General features: G+C 38.6%; 2 pseudogenes; both read right to left on the reverse strand.

Annotated features, from left to right (window-relative positions):
• Positions 1–826: 826 nt before the first annotated feature.
• LOC122048521 lies at positions 827–1,697 on the reverse strand (annotated as a pseudogene).
• A 2,828-nt stretch (positions 1,698–4,525) lies between these two features.
• LOC122048522 lies at positions 4,526–5,243 on the reverse strand (annotated as a pseudogene).
• Positions 5,244–9,530: the final 4,287 nt, after the last annotated feature.

A 9,530-nucleotide genomic window follows, 5' to 3' on the forward strand; every position in this document is an offset into this window, starting at 1 on the left:
AATTACGTCGGTGGTTGGCGACGAAAAAGTTAATTCCATCGGAAATCACCGACGGAATTAACTTTTTCGTCGGTAATATACCGACGGAATTTGATTCAGTCGGTAACCTCCGTTACATGTCGTTTGCCCTTTACAGACGGGATAAGTTTTCTGTCGTTAATATATACCGACGGAATTCATACATTCCGTCGGTATTTGCCGACTAAATATAATTTCCGTCGATAAATTGAGCACCGACCCAATTCTTCCCAATATCAAAAATTCTGTCGGTATTCGGTCGGAAAGCTCATGTACCGACAGAATGCCGACGGAATATTCAGTCGTTATTCGCGACTATTTTTGTAGTGAATACTTGTAACTTTGTCTAAATAAGTAAACCAATGACCATACATGGACACATGAACAAGAAGGCCCGAACATAAAACAATGACAACTATAGGATAGAGCTTGAAGAAGAAGGCTCGGCCTCTCGCACATGGCAAACATAAAACAATGACAATTATAGGATAGAGCTTGAAGAAGGCCTATTCGTCCCCTAGGATGGGTCTAGTGGCTAGCACATGAGGTGTTGCCACCATGAGAACTGGGTTCGAATCTCGGCAAAGCCGAGGTAAATGTCTTCCTTATGTGCTAGTCACTATTCCAAAGGCTAGTAGCTGCCTGTGATTTACCTCCTCCGTGTTGGCCCTGAGACAGATTGGCGGGGGCGCTGGAGATGAGCGTATTCATTTTTTACTATCTTGAAAAAGACCTGTTCGATCGGCAACAAAACTAGGTCAGTAAAGCTGCATCTAATAGCAATAGCGAGTGAGGTAGAAGACCAGTTTCATAGGCCCAAGAGGATGTAGTAAACCAGAGCTACGGGCACAGTAACAATCATCCCAATGAACACTCTGTCACAAAGATTCAAGCAAGGAGTGGATTAATTGACGATGAATAAGATGAGAGAAGAAGGGCAAGAGATCGGTATGTGCTCACGCTGTGCTGAGAATGTCCGCGTGCAAATTGTACTCTTTCGCAAACACGAAGGGAACAACACCACAAGGCAGAGTTGCCTGGACAATGGCGATCCACAAGAGGTCGCCGCGTAGGCCGAATGCCGCGGAGGGCGCGCCATGGCGGCCGGGCCAAGGAGGAACTTCAGGACCATGCCGTATATCGTGACCTTGTATCCGCATGCTATGATTCTCGATTGCAGCGCCATGAACAGACCTGCGAATTGTAATTGTTAAGTAGCGAAATTAATGCAGGAAACAGGGGATTTTGGAGACTGACCGAGGCCGAACATGGCCATGCCGAGGCCGGTATTCTGGATCAATTCCAAGGACTTATCTATGATCCTGAGGAGCTCCAAGTCCCACCTGCAGTCAATAATTAGACTCACGATCCTGTGAATTTGCGAGATTGGTTTATGTGGCTGTATACCTGAATTTGACGAGAGACCAGATGAGGCCGATCAAGGTGGAATAGGTAATGGGATTTCTGATGAGCTTCCGCCCCGCCATGGTTAGGATGAGTTTCATCATCACGACTGTCGGCGGCATGGCCGTCACTTCCACGGGGCATCTTTTGCCGGCGATCGCCTCCTCTTTGGTCTTCCCATCGCCTCCTTGGTGAGGTGGAGCTGTTTCGTCTTCCTCGAACGTTTTATTGTTGATGCTTAACTCCTCTGGCACTAGATCGATCATCCAATGCATGTAAGAACGATATTTCGAGTCAATTGACGTTGATTATTGGTGAAACAAGATAGTTAATCGAGCCATGGATCTGGTGAATTGAATTTAATATTTTGTAAATTAAAGTTTTATTTATTTACAAGCTTGTATATTTGTGAACCAACTTATTTGTGCTTTAGGAGCGTTCTTTAGAAAGACAACTCACTTGCCTAGAGATCTTTTTTAAGACTCACAAGAGAAAGGATGACACATATGTAGATCTTCGATCGAAGAACATTGGGGTTTGAATTTTTAACTTTATTATAATTAATCGTTATTCATTATTAATTAACTCTAGTAATTGTGTACAAGATATAAATTGTATTTTTTTTTCTACACAGGAGGAAATGACAAGTAGGGTTGCTTAGGCATCTCAGCTACCAGTAGAGGGAGGGGAGTCACAGGATCTATCTACCCAGCAAATAAATAAAATTTATTATGATGTTGTGGGTGGAAGGACAAAGAACTCCTCCGTCTACGGTCTTGGCACCCAGGCCAAGGTGGTATTTGATCGCTTTAGGACTCCTAGAGGCATGTCAGTTCCTCTTCTTCTTCTTTTGAGGTTGAGTCATTAAGAAAAGAAAATCAAGAATTGAAGACTCAGATGACTACCATGGATTAGAGGTGGGAGGAGAGATGGACTACTCAGGAGCAGGCATTGTCCTAGATGCGAGTAGCGATTGCTAGATGGGACCGATCACAGTAGCCCCAGTCACAAGATCCCCAGTCAGAGCATGGTATTGAGTCACAGGAGACTCGAGACCTCTTAGACCCTGATGATGATTAGATTTTTCTGAGGTATGTTCAATTACAACTAATTTTTTTTCTTAGTGCAATCATCCCCGTTGTTATTAATTCAATATTAGTGTTGTTTGATTGTGAACCGAACATCTGGTTTACTTTCTCCATCATAAAATTTCTCATAACCATTGCATAATTTTTCCACACTTTAACCATGCTACTGGAAGAAGAAGAAAAAATAAAGAAGTTATATTATTGATCTACTAACAGTGTCTTTTTTGATTGATTAACCATCCTTAACACCAGTAACCAAGCCGTAGTTGGCATATCATCCTCAATTTTAGTAGTTGTATGCTTAAAGTATATTGTAGTAGCTTTTAGGTTTCAGATTCTTAAGGGGTTTTAATTTATCATACATTAATTAAGTAAAATATAATTATTCTATTTGGATATTCTTAAATATTTATCTTAAATTGTATTGCTTTTTGCAGGAGTCCATATTGGTACATTCACCACCATACTATCATTGGATATCAACAATATAATCTAGATATTTTATTACATGTAAAATTAGTTATATATTACAATTTTTGACTTATATATTACATTTATAACAATTCAGTCTGATTATAATCTCTTATATTTAACTTTTACAGAATTATATTTGGATATATGTGTAGGTGATGTATCATGGTAAGTTTGGATATTTTGTATTTGACGTTGACTTGTCAATAAGTTTGGATGTTTATGATTGTCAGTACTTGATATTTGGTTATGTTTTATTTTGTATTGAATTTTGGAGATATGGCCACTTGTTAGTATGTTTTGTATTATGTTTTAGACATTTTTATCATTTGTTTGTGAGCATATTGTATGTTGTGTTGGTTGTTGATTGTGATTAATTAAGTATGATTTGTGTTTGTGTTACCATCATTTTTGATGGTTTTATTGTATAAACATTGTATATATGATAAGTGGGAAATTCAAAGCAGAGATTTCAAATTTTTTACTGCATATTGCCGACGAAATCAATATTCCGTCGGTAATTTTCGACGGAAATCCACATTCCGTCGGTAAGTTATCGAACTGCAACACTATATTTACGATACAATGCCGATGGAAAAGTTTATTTTGTCGGAAATCACCGACGGAATATTTAATTCCGTAGGTGATTCCCGACGGAATATTGTATTCTGTCGGTATATCACCGACGAAAAAGTTAATTCCGTCGGTGATTCCCGACGGAATATTTAATTCCGTCGGTGGTTACCGACGAAAAAGTTAATTCAATCGGGAATCACCGACGGAATTAACTTTTCTGTCAGTGATATACCGACTGAATTTGATTCTGTCGGTAACCTCCGTTACATGTCGTTTGCCCTTTGCCGACGGGATAAGTTTTCTGTCGTTAATATATACTGACGGAATTCAAACATTCCATCGGTATTTGCTGACTAAACATAATTTTCGTCGATAAATTGAGCGCCGACCCAATTCTTCCCAATATCAAAAATTTCGTCAATATTCGGTCAAAAAGCTCATGTACCGACGGAATATCCAGTCGTTATTCGCGACTATTTTTGTAGTGAATACTTGTAACTTTGTCTAAATAAGTAAACCAACGACCATACATGGACACATGAACAAGAAGGCCCGAACATAAAACAATGACAACTATAGGATAGAGCTTGAAGAAGAAGGCTCGGCCTCTCGCACATGGCAAACATAAAACAATGACAATTATAGGATAGAGCTTGAAGAAGGCATGTTCGTCCCCTAGGATGGGTCTAGTGGCTAGCACATGAGGTGTTGCCACCATGAGATCTGGGGTTCGAATCTCGGCAAAGTCGAGGTAAATGTCTCCCTTATTTACTAGTCACTATTCCAAAGGCTAGTAGCTGCCTGCGATTTACCTCCTCCCTATTAGCCCTGAGATAGATTGGCGGGGGCGCTGGAGATGAGCGTATTCATTTTTTTACTATCTTGAAAAAGACCTGTTCGAACGGCAACAAAACTAGGTCAGTAAAGCTGCATCTAATAGCAATAGCGAGTGAGGTAGAAGACTGGTTTCATAGGCCCAAGAGGATGTAGTAAACCAAAGCTACGGGCACAGTAACGATCATCCCAATGAACACTTTGTCACAAAGATTCAAGCAAGGAGTGGATTAATTGACGATGAATAAGATGAGAGAAGAAGGCAAGAGATCGGTATGTGCTCACGCTGTGCTGAGAATGTCCGCGTGCAAATTGTACTCTTTCGCGAACACGAAGGGAACAACGCCACAAGGCAGAGCTGCCTGGACAATGGCGATCCACAAGAGGTCGCCGCGTAGGCCGAATACTGCGGAGGGCGCGACCATGACGGCCAAGCCGAGGAGGAACTTCAGGACCATGCCGTATATCGTGACCTTGTATATGCATGCTATGATTCTCGATTGCAGCGCCATGAACAGACCTGCGAATTGTAATTGTTAAGTAGCGAAATTAATGTAGGAAACAGAGGATTTTGGAGACTGACCGAGGCCGAACATGGCCATGCCGAGGCCGGTATTCTAGATCAATTCCAAGGACTTATCTATGATCCTGGGGAGCTCCAAGTCCCACCAGCAGTCAATAATTAGACTCACGATCCTGTGAATTTGCGAGATTGGTTTATGTGGTTGTATACCTGAATTTGACGAGAGACCAGATGAGGCCGATCAAGGTGGAATAGGTAATGGGATTTCTGATGAGCTTCCGCTCCGCCATGGTCAGGATGAGCTTCATCATCAAGACTGCCAGCGGCATTGCCGTCACTTCCCCGGGGCATCTTTTGCCAGCGGTTGCCTCCTCTTTGGTCTTCCCATCGCCTCCTTAGTGAGGTGGAGCTGTTTCGTCTTCCTCGAACGTTATGTTGTTGATGCTTAACTCCTCTGGCACTAGATCATCCAATGCATGTAAGAACGATATTTCGAGTCACTTGACGTTGATTATTGGTGAAACAAGATAGTTAATCGATCTATGGATCTGGTGAATTGAATTTAATATTTTGTAAATTAAATTTTTATTTATTTACAAGCTTTTATATTTGTGAACCAACTTATTTATGCTTCAGGAGTATTCTTTAGAAAGACAACTCACTTGCCTGGAGATCTTTCTTAAGACTCACAAGAGATAGGATGACACATATGTAGATCTTCGATTGAAGAACATTGGGGTTTGAATTTTTAACTTTATTATAATTAATCATTATTCATTATTAATTAACTCTAGTAATTGTGTACAAGATATAAATTGTATATTTTTTTTCTACACAGGAGGAAATGACAAGTAGGGTTGCTTAGACATCTCAGCCACCAGTAGAGGGAGGGGAGTCACAGGATCTATCCACCCAGCAAATAAATAAAATTTATTATGATGTTGTGGGTGGAAGGACAAAGAACTCCTCCCTCTACGGTCTTGGCTCCCAGGCCAAGGTGGTATTTGATTGCTTGAGGACTCCTAGGGGGCGTGTCAGTTCCTCTTCTTCTTCTTTTGAGGTGGAGTCATTAAGAAAAGAAAATCAAGAATTGAAGACTCAGATGACTACCATGGATCAGAGGTGGGAGGAGAGATGGACTACTCAGGAGCAGGCATTGTCCTAGATGCGAGCAACCATTGCTAGATGGGACCGATCACAGTAGCCCCAGTCACAAGATCCCAGTCAGAGCATGGTATTGAGTCACAGGAGACTCGAGACCTCTTAGACACTGCTGATGATTAGATTTTTCTGAGGTAAGTTCAATTATAACTAAATTTTTTTCTTAGTGCAATCATCCCAGTTGTTATTAATTCAATATTAGTGTTGTTTGATTGTGAACCGAACATCTGGTTTACTTTCTCCATCATAAAATTTCTCATAACCATTGCATAATTTTTCGACACTTTAACCATGCTACTGGAAGAAGTATAAAAAATAAAGAAGCTAGATTATTGATCTACTAACAGTGTCTTATTTGATTGATTAATCATCCTTAACACCAATAACCAAGCCGTAGTTGGCATATCATCCTCAATTTTAGTAGTTGTATGCTTAAAGTATATTGTAGTTGTTTTTGGGTTTCAGATTCTTAAAGGGTTTTAATTTATCATACATTAATTAAGTAAAATATAATTATTCTATTTGAATATTCTTAAATATTTATCTTAAATTGTATTGCATTTTGCAGGTGTCCATATTGATACATTCACCACCATACTATCATTGGATATCTACAATATAATCCAGATATTTTATTACATGTAAAATTAGTTATATATTACAATTTTTGAGTTATATATTACATTTATAATGATTCAGTCTGATTATAATCTCTTATATTTGACTTTAACAGGATTATATTTAGATATATGTGTAGGTGATGTATCATGGTAAGTTTGGATATTTTGTATTTGACGTTGACTTGTTAGTACTTTTGGATGTTTATGATTGGCAGTACTTGATATTTGGTTATGCTTTATTTTGTATTGAATTTTGGAGATATGGCCACTAGTTAGTATGTTTTGTATTATTTTTTAGACATTTTTATCATTTGTTGTGAGCATATTGTATGTTGTGTTGGTTGTTGATTGTGATTAATTATGTATGATTTGTGTTTTTGTTACCATCGTTTTTGATGGTTTTATTGTATAAACATTGTATATATGATAAGTGAGAAATGCAGAGCAGAGATTTCAAATTTAAGTTATTGCAATCAAGCTCAATAAATGAAAATAAAATCCACCACCACACTAACCAATATCATGCAAGTAGCGACTTCAATCATGTAAGATGACCTAAAATTGATGGTCAAACTTAAAGAACTTTTACCATTTAAAAAGTATTACTAGAACAATTTCATGGAGAATTTTATTCAAAATGAGATGCTATGTAGACTAAACAAAATGCAAAGTATGGAATCAAAATGTAAATGTAAAGTATGAAAGTAAAAGAAATGTATAAAGCAAAAAGAAAAATAAGGAATGAACTCCCCTTTATTCCAGGTGGTTGCAAACGATTTAGAATTAGAATCCACGTCGGTATTGGAATGGTTCTTCCCGGTTGTTGGAATCGGTTAAGGAGCAAAATCCACTTTGGAAGTGGAATATTGTGCATTGAGGTCAAGACCTCTCCTCCCACCATATGCTCCTCGAAAATTTGCCTCGGAGGTTGAAGATGGTTCAATTTAAGTATCCACTCTGGAAGCTTATAAAGATGGAAGGTAGAAATCCCTCGCAAGCATATAAGGTAAGAAAAAGATGTAACAATATTAGTCTCTATAAAGCATGTGTCAAGAAATGCATCACATCCAATAAAATCAATTAATGGTACCGCTATGAAATTTTTTGATGAATCACAAGAAATACTAACCATATCATGTTGAAAGGTGCTTGGAGGTTCTGAAATGGTGACTGTGACTTCCTCATCATCAAGTAATAGCTTAGACTCTGGTATACCTGAATTTGACGAGAGACCAGATGAGGCCGATCAAGGTGGAATAGGTAATGGGATTTCTGATGAGCTTCCGCCCCGCCATGGTCAGGATGAGCTTCATCATCAAGACTGCCAGCGGCATTGCCGTCACTTCCCCGGGGCATCTTTTGTCGGCGGTCGCCTCCTCTTTGGTCTTCCCATCGCCTCCTTAGTGAGGTGGAGTTGTTTCGTCTTCCTCGAGCGTTTTGTTGTTGATGCTTAACTCCTCTGGCACTAGATCATCCAATGCATGTAAGAACGATATTTCGAGTCAATTGACGTTGATTATTGGTGAAACAAGATAGTTAATCGAGCCATGGATCGGATCTGGTGAATTGAATTAATATTTTGTAAATTATATTTTTATTTATTTACAAGCTTGTATATTTGTGAACCAACTTATTTGTGCTTCAGGAGCGTTCTTTAGAAAGACAACTCACTTACCTGGAGATCTTTCTTAAAACTCACAAGAGAAAGGATGACACATATGTAGATCTTCGATCAAAGAATATTGGGGTTTGAATTTTTAACTTTATTATAATTAATCGTTATTCATTATTAATTAACTCTAGTAATTGTGTACAAGATATAAATTGTATATTTTTTTTCTACACAGGAGGAAATGACAAGCAGGGTTGCTCAGGCATCTCAGCCACCAGTAGAGGGAGGGGAGTCACAGGATCTATCCACCCAACAAATAAACAAAATTTATTATGATGTTGTGGGTGGAAGGACAAAGAACTCCTCCCTCTACGGTCTTGGCTCCCAGGCCAAGGTGGTATTTGATCGCTTGTGGACTTCTAGGGGGCGTGTCAGTTCCTCTTCTTCTTCTTTGGAGGTGGAGTCATAAGAAAAGAAAATCAAGAATTGAAGACTCAGATGACTACCATGGATCAGAGGTGGGAGGAGAGATGGACTACTCAAGAGCAGGCATTGTCCTAGATGTGAGCAGCCATTGCTAGATGGGACCGATCACAGCAGCCCCAGTCACAAGATCCCCAGTCAGAGCATGGTATTGAGTCACAGGAGACTCGAGACCCCTTAGACCCTGCTGATGATTAGATTTTTCTGAGGTCTGTTCAATTACAACTAATTTTTTTTCTTAGTGCAATCATCCCGGTTGTTATTAATTCAATATTAGTGTTGTTTGATTGTGAACCGAACATCTGGTTTACTTTCTCCATCATAAAATTTCACATAACCATTGCATAATTTCTCCACACTTTAACCATGCTACTGGAAGAAGAAGAAAAAATAAAGAAGTTATATTATTGATCTACTAACAGTGTCTTATTTGATTGATTAACCATCCTTAACACCAATAACCAAGCTGTAGTTGGCATATCATCCTCAATTTTAGTAGTTGTATACTTAAAGTATATTGTAGTTGTTTTTAGGTTTCAGATTCTTAAGGGGTTTTAATTTATCATACATTAATTAAGTAAAATATAATTATTCTATTTAGATATTCTTAAATATTTATCTTAAATTGTATTGCATTTTGCAGGAGTCCATATTGATACATTCACCACCATACTATCAGTGGATATCAACAATATAATCTAGATATTTTATTACATGCAAAATTAGTTATATATTACAAT

This window comes from Zingiber officinale, chromosome 2B, assembly GCF_018446385.1.
Source record: "Zingiber officinale cultivar Zhangliang chromosome 2B, Zo_v1.1, whole genome shotgun sequence".
Taxonomy (NCBI): Eukaryota; Viridiplantae; Streptophyta; class Magnoliopsida; order Zingiberales; family Zingiberaceae; genus Zingiber; species Zingiber officinale.